This window comes from Ambystoma mexicanum, chromosome 4q, assembly GCF_040938575.1.
Source record: "Ambystoma mexicanum isolate Mex_15411 chromosome 4q, UKY_AmexF1_1, whole genome shotgun sequence".
Taxonomy (NCBI): Eukaryota; Metazoa; Chordata; class Amphibia; order Caudata; family Ambystomatidae; genus Ambystoma; species Ambystoma mexicanum.
In genome coordinates, this window is record NC_090928.1 from 1,187,933,996 (window position 1) to 1,187,953,197 (window position 19,202).

The window sequence follows — 19,202 nt, forward strand, 5'->3', positions numbered from 1 at the left end:
CGACAATCCCAAAAAGGGGGTCGAAAAAGTTTGAAAAGACCTTGATGTACTCGAGAGGATCGGGATCCTACTCAGTGTCATTGAGATTGTTCACGGCATCCTCGACGTCATGGTCGAAGTCCTCGACATCTCCACTGTCTGAGACGTAATCACAGTTGTAGGTCTGTCTTTTATCGGAGTCGACTGTGGCGTCGAAGATGGCGTCGATGCAACCGATTTATGCATCAAAGGGCCCTTCGACAAAGGCGTTGATGACGCAGATTTGAGAGTCGAAGAAACCTTTGACGGCGTTGATGACGCTGTTTTACTGCCTTTACTCGAGGGTTCATGACACTCTCGGGTAGTTTCTCTCGCCGGGTTCAACGACTCGCAGCGTTTAGATTTTTTGGGTCTTTCACCCACCTTTAGAAGTCTCAGAGGGGGGTTGAGGCCGCTTTCTCGAAGACACTAAGCATTTTCTTACAGAATTCCCCCCACTTAGCTGGAGAGCTGTGTTTCGTGGGGCAGGTGACCCTTTCCGGGGAGGGGAGATCTATGACGCATCTTCTTAGAGTGTTTTGATCTCGAAGACTGATGAGAACCGCTTCGAGACCTTGAACGGGAATGTTTCTTTTGTCGACGAGGAGACAAATGTCTCGACTCAGCTGAAGAAACTTTCAAGGGAGTAGAAGTTTTAAAGCTCTTACCTCTTTCTAACTTCTCCTTACGCTCCTTCAAGGCTTTCGCCGTCATGGACATACAGTCCTCGCATTCTGAACAGTGATGCTCCGATCCCAGGCGCCACAAGCAGATCCTGTGAGGACCCGTTAACGACATTTTCTTCCCACAGTCACAACACTTTTTGAAACCAGACCGTGGAGTCGATGGTTCGGATGAAGAAGCCATCGTATTTAGATAATATCTTAGAAGAATAAGTAGAATCTTCCTGAAGAAAGGAACTGAGCGTCACGTTTCCAAGGCCCACGAAGCACGGAAAAACAGAACTGAGCAACGGACGCTGCACAAGTCTATTTATACGCATGATGATGTTGGCGCCGATACAGAGGCTGTCGAGCGACACTGACTCGAGGGACATTGACGCGCAGCGCCCTCTACTGAAAAAATTTCCGAGGCCAGCAAGCTGGAATGGATAACATCAAAGATAAGGAATACGTCGGAGGACACAATCCCTTCGAATAAGTGTTTCACTATTCACCAAAAAGTATATTGTCCAGTTGACTGTTTATATGATTTGTTCCAAGAGTCACTATACAACTAGAAGGGCCTACTGCCCTTGTATTACCAAAAGTAATCTGAAAGTAACCATTGGTCTTTTACTCCCAAAAAATAGGCCTGACCTATACTAAATGTGTATAAGAAGGTTTTGACTTCTCTAGAACTACTGTAAGGTGTTCAAATAAGGTTATACTTGTGTCTGTGTACTTTCAAGTATAGTGTTGTGTTTTATATTGTGATTTCATATAATGTGTTAGTACTTACTTAACCCCTAGATTTATCTGGGCATACCTGTATTTAAACAAATCCTTTATTTTTACAATACATAGTGTTTCAGTGTTTCTTTGGATCATTTGTATTACAATTTCGCTTGTACTGTATCTACTGCCCTCTCTTCCTCCTAAAATAAGCCTGGCTGTCTGTCTACGCTACCCCGAACTCAGGTGGTACAGCCTTATACTAAGCGTGGAGTCTTGCACTGCCTCAGTAGAATGGTTTTACTAAGCCCTTAGTTGGACTTCAGAAAAACTGTCCTAACACTGTTGGCATGCTCTGGGATAAAGGTGGATTGCATTACATTGAGTATTGATATACTTTGTGTCCAAATAAAACCATCCAGTAGGTTTGGTTTAGCCAAGGTAAAGTGTACTTATTGTATTTAACACAAGAACCAACGCCATGGCCTGCTTTAGGCCTGACGACTACTCTTACGCTGCAATGGAAAATGTGGTCACAATGTGTATAGAGAAGGGCCTCAATTGTGAATGAAGTAAGCTTGACTTACTACAAAGTTTATGGGACCATATGCATGGTTTCAGTGAACCTGTGTCCACTTCTAACAATATTGCTGGGAGTGAGGATGATGAGGGTTCAGACAGCTGTCCAAACTCCTCAGAGGAGGTATATGAGGGTTCTGATGAGAAGGATGTTAGGTCACCCCCCTCTCCTTCTCTTGCCTCTACCTTACTGCCTACAATGTGCTCTGAGATATCTAAGGAACTGGATATAAGAAAATTCCTATGGAAAAACAATATGATAATGTGGGACTATGAGAAAAAGTATAACAGGTCTATAAAATACAGTTTTCTGCACCCCTCTTCTTTTTCCAGGTCTTCTGTGTCTACAGCTTCCAGGTTCCCAGAATTGGTGAGTCAATATGATAAGAAGTATGACATTGTTGTATGGCTGAAAACTTTTGAGCTCACATGTAAAAGGTTTGGTCTGTGTGAGAGTGATAGAATACCGTGGGTTCTTTTTAGACTTCACAAGAGAGACTACCAAGTGCTCTTGGATTTATATGAAGTAGAAAGAGGTAACTGGGATAGGTTAAAAACAGCTCTCATAGATAGATATAAGAAGAAAGCTTCTCCATATCTAAACCTCTTAAGGGACTCTGAGAATAGAGATATGTCAGAAAGTGCTGTCTCCTCATCCCTTAAGAAATCTGTCAATATTGAGTATATCAGAAAAGCTGTGGTCTTAGACTCAGCTGAGCCCCCTTGTAAAAAGGCTGAGGCTCTTAACCTTGAAGTAAGAGAGGTCCCCTTAGGAGACCCCTCCTTAGAGATAAAATGCATTAACTGCCACTCTGAAGGGCACTTGGGTGTAGCACCCATAACTTCAAATAGGGACAAAGCCCCTAGGCCCACAAAGCTAGAGGTCACTTCTGTGACCCAACCTTTAGCTGCTGCTAAGGTGATAAAGCCTCTTGAAAACCCACATGTAGTGGAAGTGGTTCAACTAGTTCCCAGAAACTTAAAAAACTTCTGTCCTAGTACCAATATGGTGTAATACCATTAGCCAGGGCACTGTTGTGACCCCACTTCAGTTAACACTGAGTTGAAAGAACCTCTTGAAAACCCACCTAGAGTGGAAGTGGTTCACCCTGTGGATAGAAACTTATATATTCCTGTCCAATTTATAACACTCTGGAAAACTTTGTTGAACCTGACAAGAACCTTAGTGTTCATGTCACACACCCTGTGTTGTGTATGTCCTTTAGAATAAAGGCCCCTTCAGTTAAACCTGTAGTGGCTGAACCATTTGAAAACCCACTTACAGTGGAAGTGGTTCCTAAAACCACCTGAAAACCCACTTACAGTGGAGGTGATCAAGATGGATGTACACAGTTTAGGTGTTTTTAACAACCCTAAGAGGGCAGGGAGTTTCCTTGAGCCCAAGGTAGGAATTGAGTTTTCTCATGTAGTGCAGAGTGCCCAGAATGTAACTTCTATGCCTGAAAAATTGAAAACCAAAAAGAGTTATAAGAAACCTAAGAATAGCTTTCTAACTAGGAGTTCTAATAAAAAGCCTGTGACTCCAAATACTCCTAAAGGAGCGATGGATAGGTGTTCTGACAAGGCTAGGGTCTCTGTTTCAAGAGACCACTCTAAACCTGTGGGATCATCTACAGAGAATCCTACTGTAAGTCCTAATGTTAGCAGGGCAAACTCTAACAAAGGCAAATCAAAATCTAGAATATTAGAGAAATGGGAGCCCAAACCATGCTCTACCATTTCAGTTCCAATTCTAAAGTCTTTGACCCACCCTGCTTCTGAGGAAGGGGTGGATAGACAAGTTGGAAACCTAACTAGGCCTTTGAGGACTGGTAAACCTCAAAGCTGGTGGAAATCCAGAAAAGATATGTCTAAGGCTAAACACCTTGACATTGTGGGCTCTTCTACTGAAGAACGCCTAGTGTTAGCAGGTAAAACCCTAACCAAGGTAAAACAGATCTAAGAGGAATTGGAAGGATGTAAAATGCATTCCCGCAACCCCTCCAACTAGGATACTTGGGACCCAACCTGCTCATGTGAGAGAGGTGGTGAGGCATCATGGAGACCCCTCTATGTCTAAGGGATATCTTTATAAGAACCCTTTTAAAAAGCCTATTGTAGGTTCAGAGGTTGTTACTTCTGAGGGACTGTTTAATCAGATCCCCTATACCTTAGACAATAGTAAAGTGCCCAACACTACTTGTAGGTCATATAGTTTGCAAATGATAACTTATATAATAAAAACTATCACAGCAAGGGTTACAAAAAGATTGCTAGTTGACTCAGCAAACAGTTTAACTGACTTGAAAGAAGAGATCCATCCAGGTGAGGATTAGCTTCTCCTGTTCCTTAGTCTGGGGACGAGTGTTAAGTAAGATTTCCACAGAGCTGGTAAATCTTCCCTTGCTGGTTCAACTCCAGAACTTTTTGCTTTTCTATTGGGATATTTTTCATTAATACCTCAGTGAGAGGGAACCTTTTTCCCCACTCACCTGATCTTTAACTCTTTTTATGGGTGTCATTTTTAAGACTCTCCATAGTGTCTTTTTAAAGTTATCATGTCTAACAACTTATTGGCAATAAGTGCCTGTTGTTGCTGCGCTGCCCTAGGGGCTCCCCATTTAACTTTCTTGTGCTAACCTTGAATGAACTACAGTTCCCAAGGGTAGAAAGGATCTTTGGATCCCTTTTACATTTTATTCTGTGAAACCAGCACACCCCACCTTATGTGGAGTGCTGGGGAGATACAAAGTATCTCCTTTCACATTAAAACTGTAACATTTCTGTTACAGTGACAAGCTTACCTTTAATGGCTGTTGGCAGTAATACTTTTTACTAATTTGGTGCACCTTTACCACAGGCTGTAATCACAGCTGCAGTAAAGGCACCTATGGGTGCTCATTTTACCAAAATGGCCCCTGTCTTCTTTTTCTGCCATTTTAGTATTTCTTGTCGTTTCTTGTTCCTTCCCCTGACATCCAAGGTGGGAAATTCCTTTGTATGAGTTTTGTCTTTGGCGGGAGTCCCCTGGACACCCCGCCCAGGCTCCAGTCAGTCTGTAAGCACAGGAAGTGGGGAGGACTCCAAAACTCCCTCATCCTTTGTTTTACGCCTTCCTTCAACTGGGACAAATCCCAGTGGGGGGCTGGCTGTCCTGATTGGACAACCAGACGCCCCTTTCTTGTAAAATGCCAGGAGAGAATGCAGAGGTTGTGCTGTAGTTCCTGATAAATACTGGAAACCCAGAAGCTGAAGTCATGTCGACCACTGGAACAGAAAACCGAAGAGGATTATGAAGGAAAAGCAGCGGGAATGATTTCCAGCTAATGGAGAGCCTGCTGTGTAACCGGAGCCTGCTGCAGCCCTTCCTTCCAATCAACCTGGGGTCTCCGAAAACGACGACCCGAACCCGGAGCCTGATGAGACCCACTGGACTCAAGAAGGCCTGCATTTTGAGCCATCCCACGGGTTGCTGCGACCTTTCATTCTTGCAATACCCCAATACCCTGGGACCTCCAGCCACAGTCTTCCGAATTCTGAATCTCGCTGAAACTTCGTGGGCATCCTGGTGTATCTCCAGAAACAAGTCCAAAAAGTCCCCTCACAAGTGTGCTGGACCTTTTAAACGACAAGAATTCAACTGCAATTTTCTGTCTTCTTCTGTGCTCCTTGAAAACGTGCCAAACCCGCAGAACCTCATTCAGCCACAAGAGAAATCCTGCCTAGAGCCTTCTTCATTGATCCCTGCTGCAAAGTGCCTTCTAAGGTCTTGTGTTCAGTCTCCAGGACAAGGAATCCACTGACCGGGTATTTGGCTGCAGTCCCTGATGTTCTCCTACTGCAATCTCTTCTTCATTGCTGAGGTACTGTGTTGGCTTAGGTATATAATTACCTTAAGCCTGTTGGGATTTCTATGTAGTCCTGGGGTGTTTTCTGTGATTGGGAGGTCCCTCATCCAGTATACCCAGTCCCACAGCTAGAATCCTGCTGGGGTGTCTTCTGTGAAGCCCCTGGACCCTCTTCTAACCCTAGAAGTAAAATACTCACCTGTTTGACAGTTTTCTTAAGGAAATTCTGACGTTTGCTACTATAGAACTTATTCTAACACTGCTTTTTGGTCACTAGTCCTAGTGCCCCCCTTCTGCCACTGAGAATGCTCATTCTCTAAGAATAAGGGAAAGACTTTGAAGGGATTGGGACTTCTGCCTAGAAAAGAAATCAAGTGTTTTACTTACTTGTAAAGAGTTAGTGGGTAACTGTAATTCTAAGAGTGAACAGTTACAAAAGTTCTTACTGATCTTGAATGTGTGATGCACTATTCTTAAAAGTATGGTTAACATCTGTTCTTCCTTAGCCACTGTTTTACCAGTCTAAATTAAAGTAGATGTAAAGGTATTTTACTCTCCTGTGATTAGGTTGTGCCTCTTTACAAAAGTAATTTGTTGGTTTCACCAGATTATTTCTGAAGGGTAATTGTATGAGTGTCCTCCAACTGTTGGTATCACCAGGTTAGGCCTGTTAGGATAACTGTATGAGTGTCCCCCAACTGGATCTTGATTCCCCTGACTTGCTGCTAGCCTGTCCTTAATAAGTCTACATTAGGTTCTTGCATACCTAGAATAACTATTTAGTAAAGTGTGACATTGGGCTTTACTTTCACCTTCATTGTGAAGTTAAAGTATGTGGATTTTACTTACCTTGTGTTAGCTGTATGCCATCCAAAACAAGTTACCAGAGTTATTGCTTACCTCAAACTGGGGTTCCCTGATTTCCAAAGCCTCTGTAATTGTTTATTCCTTCATTAGGTTTCTACTACACCTAGAATAAGTGTTTCACTATTCACCAAAACGTATATTGTCCAGTTGACTGTTAATGCGATTGGTTCCAAGAGTCACTGTACAACTGGAAGGGCCTACTGCCCTTGTATTACCAAAAGTAATCTTAAAGTAACCATTGGTCTTTTACTCCCAAAGAATAGGCTTGACCTATACTAAATGTGTATAACAAGGTTTTGACTTCCCTAGAACTATAGTTAGGTGTTCCAAATAAGGTTTATACTTGGGTCTGTGTACTTTCAAGTATAGTGTTGTGTTTTATATTGTGATTTCATATAATGTGTTAGTACTTACTTAACCCCTAGATTTATCTGGGCCTTAACCACCATATCGCACTGCCCAACACCCTTGCCCAGGTCAAAGACATGAAAGCAAGTTTCTATGCCACCGCACAATTGCTTAATGTCAATGCAGCCATTGACAGCACACATGTGGTGTTGGTTGCACCCCAGGCCCATGAGGCCGTATACAGGAATGAGAAGCACTACCACTCCCTCAACGTGCAGGTGACTTGCAGCCCTGACCTCATTATCACCCACTGCTGTGTTCGCTAGCCAGGTACAGAGGACAACGGACGTGGCTAGTGGGTGAGTACACTCTCTACCACATATGCACAGTGAAGCACCAGGCCAACATGGGGGGGTGTTGGCACTGACAAGAAGCATGGCATCACAAGTGGATGCACTAGCACCCCACGGCCAGCACCTGCATCACTGACAGGGGGCATCCAAGGGAGCATGCACAGGTCAGACACACCTGGACACAAATGCTGATTTACACATACCGCTGCCATTATAATAACACACATGACCACATGCACCACAATGCATCAGGAATGCTTCACAGTGCAGACTCACACAGCAGCAACCAACAGCAGACCCACCAGCATCACAGCCATGTGCCCACGTGCCGTCACCTGGGACACGCCACTGAACACCCACCACATCAACACAGAGTGCATGTGCAGGCAAAGGTATCCATGTCACCTTTCACAAAGGCTGCACAGACACGATACATACACATTTCATGGGTGGGATGTACACATGCATGCACACAGCGACCAATGCCCCGATACAGTGTGAGAGCATACCCATGTATGAGACAAGTTACTAATGTGTGTATGCCACCCCATGCAGTATATATCTGCAGCTGGCGTGGTTGATGACCCCTGTGCGTGACCCACATACAGCTCAGGAGATCACCTACAAATATGCCCACAACCATACCCGTGTGTCCAATGAACGCACCTGAAGACTCCTCAAGGCATGATTCCGGTACCTGAATCGCATTGGCATAGCCCTAATGTACACCCCTGACAAAGTTGGCAAAATTGTTCTGGTATACGCAATGCTACATAACATTTGCCTGGGGACGAATGTGCCACTACCCCCCGACATGAACATGCAACATCCAAAGGAAGACGCATATGAACAGAATGAGGCAGGAGCCAGAGCAGTCACTCCCAGGGATGACGTGAGGGAGGAGAGACTGGCCTGGCAGCATTAATAGACACATTCTTCTAGTACAATACCCTGCCTCAGTCCACTTCCAGCACTGTGAATAAACTGCACATGAGCATATTTGCGAATTTCCACGCATTAATGATATTCAACAAACTTGAATCTTACTTGTGCACCAACTAACACCCTCGCCCACCACCAACTCCCCAACACACTATCCCCTCCCCCCCTGCCCACCACCAACTCCCCAGCACATTATACCTCCTCCCCCGTCCAACAACACGTCCACTGCATGGCCACTTCGGCCATTTGTTGTCATGTCTATTAGTATGACCGTGGCCTCTTCATCCGACTCCCAGCACCGAGTGATCAGCCGGGCAGCTGGTGCAGGGGCTGATGCCTAGGTGTGCTCTCCTGGGATTCCCCTGTTGGCATTGTCAGCAGAGAAGGGATGGAGTTGACCCCCTGGAACTGTAGGCATTGAAACTCATCGGTTTGCCTGATGGCCTCTGGAAGAGCAGAGATGCCCTCTGTCATTTCCTGCACTCTTCACCCAAATGTCATCAGTGCGACTGTACTGGTGGTTGTACTGGTGGTTGCAACCCTTCGAGTCCTCGCATTGTCCCTCGCCATCCTGCGTGTTGCCCCATGTATGCTATCACATCTCAACTGCAAATGCCCAGAGTGGGTGTGCAGATGGACTCCATCTCCAACTCTCTTTGTTCCATATCGCCAGCCTCTGCATCAGCATGGCGATTGCAGCTGTAGAATATTGTGATGAGGGGGTGTGCTGTCGGCGTGGGCTGTCGACAGGGCAGCCGAGTGAGGGTGTGTCGGTGCCTGGCTCTGGCATATACATGCTCAGGCGGCGAGGTGGACTCACAGGAGTGGTGGAGGTCTGCTGGCATAGACTGCGCCCAGGGGTTTGTGGCACTGCTACATGTTCTGCATCTGGATTGCTGTCTCCCTGCTGCAGAGGTGTGTGCGGATGGGATTGGCGTGCTCCTGGTGGGTTGGATGGGGGGATGGGCCTGCTCCTGCTGTGATGTGGAGAGTCTTGCCATGACTTCTGCCTTTGTGTGGCGTGTCTGGCCCTTTGCAGTGGGGGGGAAGTGTGGTGGTGGTGTCTGTGTGCCGGGATGTGACACTCACAGACGGGCCAGCCAACTCTTCATCCTCAGATGCCACTGGTGTTGTGTGTGTGCCTGTAGGGGACAAAGTAGATGGTGCCAGGTCACATTCACCCATGTGTTTCGGCATGCATGGAATTTAATACATGGTGATGAGTAGGGCCCCAGGCAATTAGGCTGATGGGAATGGTTGGTCAGGGGCGTTTGCAAGGGTGTGTGGTGGGTACATGGCACTAGCAGGTCCCTATGGGGCACTCCTGTGCTCCCGCCATGGGTGTGTGGTGCATAGTACTTGGATAGGTCCCTTGGCTGCCCTCACCACTGCTCTGACTCACAGGGGTGGCCCAGGGGCATTGGCACATAGATGCTTTGGTAGGTGGCTGATGTGGGTCTGTCCACTGGGGCATCCTGTGCTAGGATGTCATTGTTGCATGCACATGTGCTGGGGAGTTGGCTTACCTTCTGTCTCCCAGCTGCCGGCACGCGCCTTAGCACCTCCAATTCCCTCGATGGCCTCCATGTCTAGCACAGAGCTACCCTTCTCCTCCCATGCGGTTAGTGCAATTGGTGCCACAGTCCCTCCACCAGTGGCCATGCTCTCCTGTCGGTGCTGAGACAACAGGCCCCAGACTCTGACCTGTCAGGTCATTCCAGCGACTGCGGCAGTCTTTGCTGTCCTTGGGGATACTGGACACCGCTGTCACCTTCTCTCTGATCATGTGCCAGATGGCTGTCTGGCGCTGTGCTGATGTTTTTCGCCGCCTGGACGCATAGAGCTCATCGTGGTGTGTTACCATCTCATCAGGGAGCACCAGCAGAACCCCCTCACTGAATTTGGGTTTGCGGATTTGATCTTCGGCAGACTTGCCCCTGACCCGCTCCTGCGACATTCTGTCTGGTTTGCTAGTCTGGATGGCTACAGGAAGCTCTGATATTTAATTATTGTGAATTTCAAAATGGCCAACTCAGTGCTTTCTGTTTCGGCAGTGACACATTTCCCACTGGCACTAAGAGCGCCGGCAATGGGCGATACGGCTGTTTGCGCTGGTTTTTCCGGCAGTAGCCTGTGTTACGGTGCTATTTCCGCTGGGTACAAATAGCGTTACCGCAGAAGCCCGAAGCTTGTGCACCCAATGTTGTGATGCAGTGCTATTTGTGCCACGGGTAACGCAATTTCCGGCTGCTTACCGCCCAACTCCTGATGAGGCCCTCTGTCAGGTTGTCTCATAACAGAAAATGTCAACCGTCCTGTGTCCAAACCTATTTCTGTCCCTTACACTAAACTAGCTAAGGGAAACTGGGCGTCGTCTTGATCCCAAAGAAGACTTCTCTAGTTTTGGATATAGTGTTCAGTTCTTGATGAAATATGCAATGACTTATACTTTAAACTCAATTTCCAAGTATCAAGGGGGAGCTTCTTCCCCTTGCTCTTCTCATCAGTTCACAAATGAAATGTTAACTCTGGTTCACTCTCCTGACAGAATTAACTGTATACACAAGTATCAGAAAAACAGACTTTCCCTGCACCAAAAGGTAAATACCCTTTCCCCTTGCTTCTTTCTCCAACTTGCAGCGTCCATTCTGGTACACTACTCTTCCAAGCTAGACTGTAGAACTTGTAATTCAAATGATGATATCTTCCTTTGCCAATGGGTCCTCGACCCCTTTGTTCAGCTTCTTTCCCCTCCCTTTCTTTCTCACATAAGGATCCTCCTGGAAGGTTTCAGGGTCTCCCCGACTTGTTCTTCAACTTCTGTTTTCTCTGTGTGGGTCCAAGACCCCTTTATATTCTCTCAGGCTCTCCCCAACTTGCTATGGGTCCCAGACCCTTGACTGTGTGTCTCATATGGGTCCTTGACCCGTGTGTTTGGCTTTTGTGGGCCTCGCACAACTTCACATCAGTCCCAGACCCTGGTGTGTTACTGGTGTGGGTTCTCTACCAGAACAGACCTGGTTTACTCTCCTGCCAGGTACTGTTCCACATAGGACACTTTGTAAGATTTATTCCAGCTTTTAAAGTTCATCCGTCATCCCTCTCCACTTCTACATATGGGTCCCAGACCCTGATGTGCTGTATTTGCGGGTTCTGTACCCCGGCTTCACTCAATGTCCTGCTGAGCAGACCTGGTGTACTCTCCTGCCAGGTACTGTTCCACATAGGCAATTTAAACCAAAATTGGTTCCAGCTTTTAAAGTTCATATGTTATCCCTTTCTGTCTCCCAGGATTTTGGTGTGTAGCTGTTTAACTTGTTTCGTGCCCTCTGCTTTCCACCAGCTGGCTCGACCCTTTCCCTACCTTTGGAAAATGCTGGCATGCTCTCCGGTCTGTCCTGGGAGTAGCGCAGGACTTTCTCACTGCTGCGTTCAGTGTTCTGTCCTCGGCGGCTGGACAGTGGTAAGCTTTCTCTGGCGTATCCTGTGGCATTTCTCTTCCTTGCTTCGGCTTCATCGGTCAGGTCTTTTCTCTCCCTGTGATTGAACAGGCTCCCTCCAAAGAGACTTGTGCTGGCTTGACAGCATTTCGTTCCCTTCTCGTTGGGCCTGCCACCACAGAACTTGCATCTGGTTCCTCACTCCTACGGGGCTGGCTTGCTCCGTCTCTGCTCCTGGGCTGGCTTCTCCTTGTATATAGTCCTTCCTCACTTTTTATCGTCGAAGCAATCTTCAACAGATTGCACAGCATGTGTTGGATCCTCTGTGGGCTTTTGCCTCCTCGCTTGATCTTCTTTGTGTCAGTGATAATAATTTCTCTAGCTAGGTAAGCCTCACTCTTCCTCATCCCAGTATATTCTGTATGAATGGAATACTCTATTCTAGAGAGATTCATAGAGGTGTGGGGAACTAGAGGGTACTGAGTGGGGTGAAAGGAAGGAGGGGTTGAAATGAAGGTGGTGAATACTGTGTTCCCAAAAGGTGATCGTCATTGGTTCCAGAGAGAACTTCCCTACCCACAATTGCCACCTGCTGAGTAGCACCCCCAGGGGGACTATCGGGTAGCGGCCTCAACTCCCAGGCCTCATGGGAAGGGGCTTCCCCCATGGAAGCAATGACAATACCCTGGGAGTCGTCACAGGAGGATACCTGAGTGATTCCTCTAACTTCTCCCAGGAGGACCCCGGCACATTTTTATTGGAATATCCAACATGGGCAGTAGCTGGTAGTTTCCAGGCTCTTGCCAGCTGCCTTTCTTGTGTCTTGGGACGGTAACATTGTATCTGTTACGCTCACCTGGCTCCCACAGGGGCGTCAGTCGGACCCAGACAGCTGCGGTCTCCACCCACGTGAAGCGTAGTGCAGCGATGACTGACTGGATCTGCCCTCCTAATCTTGTCTGCTTAACCCGTAGAAATATTCTCCTGCAAGTGGAGAGATGGATTTAGCCACTTGTAGATTCAAGTGATGGCACCCCCACAGTCCTCCCCAACTAATCACCTCCGAAATGCCCTCACAGCAATCTCACCTTATATTCTTGAAAGATGAGCTCTCCATTCTGCGTGGATTTGCAGGGGCGCGTCGATTCCAGTTACTTCACTGGTTTGAAGGCTCGGGAGAGTTCCGGAGAGTATTGACTCTGAGGTTCCTGGTGAGGACTAGTAAGTATTAAGTTCATAGAGTTCAATATGTCCGATGTTCACTCTTGCCCCCCCTTCCTTTCTTGTCTTGCAGCTGGCTTGTGAAAAGATGCTCTTGTGGCAGCTGGTGGCGCTCAGGTAAGAGTCTGTATTACCAGGCGCTGTCCAGTAACTGTTGCACGTGGAAAACGTGTTGTTTTGTCTCTCTTTACAGATGCCGCACGTGAAAATATGGAGAGTCACAAAAGGATGCCTCCGGTGGTAAATCAGGTAAGTCTATTGTGGTAATAATTAAATTTGTTGGTTCCCTTGGCTCACCTTGTGGTTTTCTTTTGTCTCCTAGGTGCCGAAGTTCGGCGAAGAAATGATGGAGGCAGCGCCGACCTGAAGGATGCTGTGAAGACTGGTGATTATGGCGCGGCACTGCAGCTGGAGGTGCGGCGCATGCAGAAATGATGTTCTTTACACGTCCAGAGACGAGATGGATCCAGAATCAGGTGTGGAATAGAAATACGTTTGTTTTGTAACCTTTTCCCTTTCTTTCCTCTTTGTTTTAGGAGCTCCGGATTCGAGGCGGGCGTGGCAGAAGACTGAATGTAGGCTGCAGGCACGTGAGCGTTACGCTGCTGGATGCAGAATAACGCGAAGCGTGTGTTGCTGGTCAGGCGTGGTTTAAATAGCCTCAAAAGTAGTCCCAGGTAAGAAGTCCCTAGAACCACACCCGAGTAAAAAATAGTCCCTGTAGAAAAATAGTCCCTTTCAGGCTTCATGTTGGATTGGAGTCATTTGCAGAATGGGCTGCCTGAGGTAAGTAATGACTATGAGCCTGACGCCTTAGGCGCCAGGACTGAACCCAGATAGCCCCTAGCCGGGGCTGCTGAGGTTTTACTAAATATCTAGATGCCTGCTCGCGGGGCTGATGGGCTTGGTCCGGATGCCTGGGGGTAGGCATCATGACAGCACTCCACCCCAAGGCACCTCCTAAAGTTGTTCTTCCCCTGGGCCCTGGTTTGTCTGGGAAGTTCCGATGGAATCTTTTCAACAACCGAGGTGCATGGACGTGGTCACTAGGTTCCCATGACCTTTCTTGTGGTCCATAGCCCTTCCAATCGATTAAATAAAAAAGTTTTGATTTAACCATCTTGGAGTCCAGGATATTTTTTACCTCAAATTCAGGTTCTCCATCTATCAAGGTGGGGTCTGGTGGTTTGGTTAATCTTGTTCCTCGTTGAACTGGTTTGAAAAGTGAAACATGAAAGACAGGATGAATGCGCATATTAGAGGGTAATTCCAATTTGACGACTACCGGGTTGATAATGGCCTTAATAGTGTAAGGTCCCAAATATCTAGGGTTAAAAGTCCGAGTTCCCTTCAGAGGTATGTGTTTTGTAGCCAGCCAAACTTGATCCCCAATCTGGTATTTTGGAGTTTCACTTCTATGTTGATCAGCATTTTTCTTATATTTCTCTTTTGCTTGTTTCAAATGTTCTGTTGCCTCTTTAAAGGCTTGTGTAATAGTAGAATGCAAATGACTAACTGCAGGCATTTCTAAATGCTGAGGCGAGTCTAGTTCTGAGGTTCGAGGGTGATGTCCATATATGGTATAAAAGGGGCTTTGTCCGGTTCCTGAATGTACAGAGTTATTGTATGCATATTTGGAAATCCATAAAATATCTTTCCAATTACTTTTGGTCTGGTGTAGCATGCAACGTAGGTACTGTTCAAGGGTCTGGTTGGTCCTCTCAGTCTGACCATCGGTCTGGGGATGGTGACTGGTTGATAACCTCACGTCGATTTGCGCCAGTTGACAACATTTCTTCCAAAAATGTGAAATGAATTGACTACCTCGGTCAGAGACCAATACGGAAGGAAATCCGTGTATTCGAACAATGTTTTCGAGGAACTCCTTGGCCAGAATTGAAGCAGAAGGTAATCCCTTTAGAGGAATAAAGTGGGCCATCTTGGAAAAAAGATCCACAATAACTAGAATGGTGTTAAATCCATTACATGGAGGTAGATCTGTAATAAAGTCTAACGATAAGGTGTGCCATGGTGTAGGTGGAATATCCAAAGGTTGTAAGAGGCCAGCTGTTTTTTCTTCTGACTTTTGTTTTGGGCGCAAATGCCACAAGACATTACAAATGACTTTACGTCTTTTCGCCAGGTGGGCCACCAGAATTGTCTCTTAATTTTAGCTTCAGTTTTTGCGATACCTGGGTGTCCTTCTATCAGGGTGCAATGATAATTGGAGATGACTAGTTCTTGTAGTTCCTTGTGTGGTAGAAATAGTTGCCCTTGATAATAAGGTAGGTCATTGATGACTGAGTAGTCCGAGCCTTTCTTCACCGAGTCCTGCAGGGCTGTTGGATCGAAGAGTTGTTGGATATTTACTTGAATATCCTCTAGTGTCTGTAGAGTGGTTATGCCAAGAATTCTTTGTTCTGAAATTATAGGCACTGGTTCCGGGTTCGCATATGCTTCTCCCATCCCTATTCGGGTGAAGGCATCTGCCTTGCCATTTTTACAACCTGGTCGATAAGTGATCACGAAATCGAACTCGGTAAGGAAGTTGACGCAACGATTGGGCCTTGGCTGTTTTTAAATACTGCAAGTTCTGGTGATCGGTGATTACCGTAATGGTATGCCTGGCACCGAGAAGATAATGCCGCCAAGCCTTGAAGGTGGATTTGATGGCTAATAATTCTTTATCGGTAACCGCATAGTTTAACTCGGGTGCCGAGAACTTTCTGGAACAAAATGCTACTGGGTGTGAAGTTGACCGGTTTCAGGATCCTTCTGGGACTGGACAGCTCCCATGGCTAAACTGAATGCATCAGTTTCAACTATGTATGGAAGTTCGGGGCGTGGATGCTTTAAGACAGGTGCAGACGTGAATTTCCCTTTCAGCTCTTGGAAGGCCTTTTCAGCTTCTTCGGTCCACAAGAAGCGTTTGTTTTTTCGCAAAAGTGCTGTGATAGGGTGTACAACATGTGAGAAATCCGGAATGAATCTGCGGTAGAAATTAGCAAATCCGAGCATGCTTTGTACCCCTTTAACTGAACTGGGTGATGGCCACTTGAGGATTGCATCCACCTTTCGAGAGTCCATTCGGACTCCTTTTGGAGTCAGGATAAATCCAAGGAATTCCAACTTCCGTAGCATGAAAAATGCATTTTTCCAATTTTGCATATAACTTGTGCTGGCGTAGTTTCTCAAGGACTGCACGAACGTGCTTCACATGGTCTGATTCTGAAGAGGAATACATTAGAATATCGTCTATGTGTACAACAACACAGACGTCAATGAGTTCACGAAGGACATCGTTCATAAAATACTGGAAGGCTGCTGGTGCATTGCACAACCCGAAGGGCGTCATCTGGTATTCAAATAACCCGTACTTAGAGCGAAAAGCAGTCTTCCATTCGTTGCCTTTCTTTACACGTACCAGATGATATGCCCCTCGGAGATCTGATTTAGTGTAGATGCAAGCGTCCTTTACTTGGTCTAGTAATTCGGGGATCAGATGCAATGGGTATCGGTTCTTAACTGTGATCTGATTTAATGCGCGGTAGTCTATGCACGTTCTGAGGTCACCTTCCTTTTAGGCACGAAGAACAAAGCTGAAGATGCAGGGGACTTGGATGGACGAATGAAGACATTAGCAAGGTATTGGTCCAAGTATTGTCGTAGGTGAAGGTTTTCGGGTTCCGTAAGGGCGTAAATCCTACTACATGGCGGGTATGAGATCGATTTGACAATCGTATGATCTGTGAGGTGCTAGGGTGTTTGCCTGTTCCTTTTGGAAAACATCCTGGAATTCTTGATATTCCTGAGGTAACTGCACGACTGGAGTAGCGACTGTGGCCAGGCCTTGGTTCAAGGGGGCACAATCCGGGAAGGTTATTCTCTTCTCTCGCCAATCAATACAAGGATTATGTGTTTACAACCAAGTATCCCCAGTATTATTTGGAACTGCAGGGCTTTGATTAAATCAAACACAATAGTCTCTCGATGCCCATCCTGACCCAATAGTGTCATCTCTGTGGTGGAATGAGTTACAGGCCCAGAGGCAATTTCAGTTCCATCGACTGTGGTGATGACATCCGAAGTGGTCTTTTTGCAGAGAGATAGATTCATCCTAGAAGCCAACTCGTGGTCCACATAGTTTCCTATGGCCCTGCTATCAATGTATGCCCTCACTGCGTGCATACATGATGGCTGCCTTAGATCTATAAGGACCATTGGTATGATGAAGTGCAAGGTCTGAGTATCCTTCTTCAAGCTCGGCAAGCAGACCTCTACGCTTGTCGGGCGCGGTCGTTTCCCGAATCAGGCTCTGTTTGATTTTTATCAGCAACTCCGACTACTTTTTTAGATGTTTTTATAGGGCAATCCCGTAGAAAATGTCCTGTGGCCCCACAGTACGGACACAATTGCATCTGACGTCTTCTTTCTCTTTCCTTTTGAGTTAAGGGTCCCTTGACCCCCCCCGATCTGCATCGGTCCTGATAAATCTGTTCCTTTGAGGGTAACATTGGGTTTAACCAATACCCGATTCTCAAACCTAGCTCGATCAGCCTTTCTATTCTGAAGTCGGTGGTCTAACTGGACCACTAAGTCTATATATTCTGCACAATCCTGAGGTGGGTTCACAACTTGGGCCAAAACGTCTTTGAGTTCACCCAGAAGTCCACGATGAAATAATGTAATTCGTTTTACCTCTGGCCATCCGGTTTCCACCACTAATCTATTGAAAGTGGCGATATAGGTTAGTAGATCCTGGTTACCTTGTCGTAATGATAAAAGTTTGTTATCCAGGGCCTGTCCATGTGAATGTCTCGCAAATAGTCTTTCCATGCTCAATTGAAAACCTTAAAAATCCGGAAGAAGAGGGTCATCCTGGTTAACTAATGGAATTGACCAATCCGCTGCGCTGCCACTAAGATATGATAGTACAAAGGCTACTTTGGTTTGGTCGTTCGGAAAAAAGCTCCAGATCTGTATAAAAAGTGCAAGCGACATTGATTCATAAACACGGCAAACTTTTTTGGGTCCCAGCAAAATGTTCGGGTGGAGCTAAAGGAATGCTCCCTGGTAGAACCACTTGCACAGGATTGCTTGATGAAACAGTAGTTGGATTCCCCCCGAATCCAGGTAATGGTGTTTGCCCAGCTTGGTTTTGCAGTAATTGTCTAGCAAGATCATCAGTGCGCTCCTTTGACACAATCAGTTCTCTCCTGAGGGCATTAGTCTCTTGGCGCGCAGAGTGCACTTCTGCCCTAAGTTCCCCTAACAATAGGGCTAGTTGGTCGGTTTCTGAGGTTTCCATAACGCCCGGGTGGGGATTTGTAGATAGGCTTCACGTTCTGTTACGCTCACCTGGCTCCCACAGGGGCGTCGGTCGGACCCGGACAGCTGCGGTCTCCACCCACGTGAAGCATAGTGCAGCGATGACTGACTGGATCTGCCCTCCTAATCTTGTCTGCTTAACATGTAGAAATATTCTCCTGCAAGTGGAGAGATGGATTTAGCCACTTGTAGGTTCAAGTGATGGCACCCCAACAGTCCTCCCCAACTAATCACCTCCGAAATGCCCTCACAGCAATCTCACCTTATATTCTTGAAAGATGAGCTCTCCATCCTGCGTGGATTTGCAGGGGTGCGTCGATTTCAGTTACTTCACTGGTTTGAAGGCTCGAGAGAGTTCCGGAGAGTATTGACTCTGAGGTTCCTGGTGAGGACCAGTAAGTATTAAGTTCATAGAGTTCAATATGTCCGATGTTCACTCTTGTTCCCCCCTTCCTTTCTTGTCTTGCAGCTGGCTCGTGAAAAGATGCTCTTGTGGCAGCTGGTGGCGCTCAGGTAAGAGTCTGTATTACCAGGTAAATGTTGCATGTGGAAAACGTGTTGTTTTGTCTCTCTTTACAGATGCGGCACGTGCAAATATGGAGAGTCACAAACGGATGCCTCCGGTGGTAAATCAGGTAAGTCTATGGAGGTAAGAATTAAATTTGTTGGTTCCCACGGCTCACCTTGTGGTTTTCTTTTGTCTCCTAGGTGCCGAAGTTCGGCGAAGAAATGATGGAGGCAGCGCCGACCCGATGGATGCTGTGAAGACTGGTGAGTATGGCGTAGCGCTACAGCTGGAGGTGCAGCGCGTGCAGAAATGATGTTCTTTACAGGTCCGGAGACGAGATGGATCCAGAATCAGGT

The 19,202-nt window shown here is 46.6% G+C and overlaps 1 protein-coding gene across 1 annotated transcript in view; it reads right to left on the reverse strand.

The window, feature by feature from the left end:
- Positions 1–19,202, reverse strand: part of DNAH8 (dynein axonemal heavy chain 8) — an 8,835,797-nt gene that overhangs the window by 5,967,019 nt on the left and 2,849,576 nt on the right. The gene's annotated exons all lie outside the window — the stretch shown is intronic.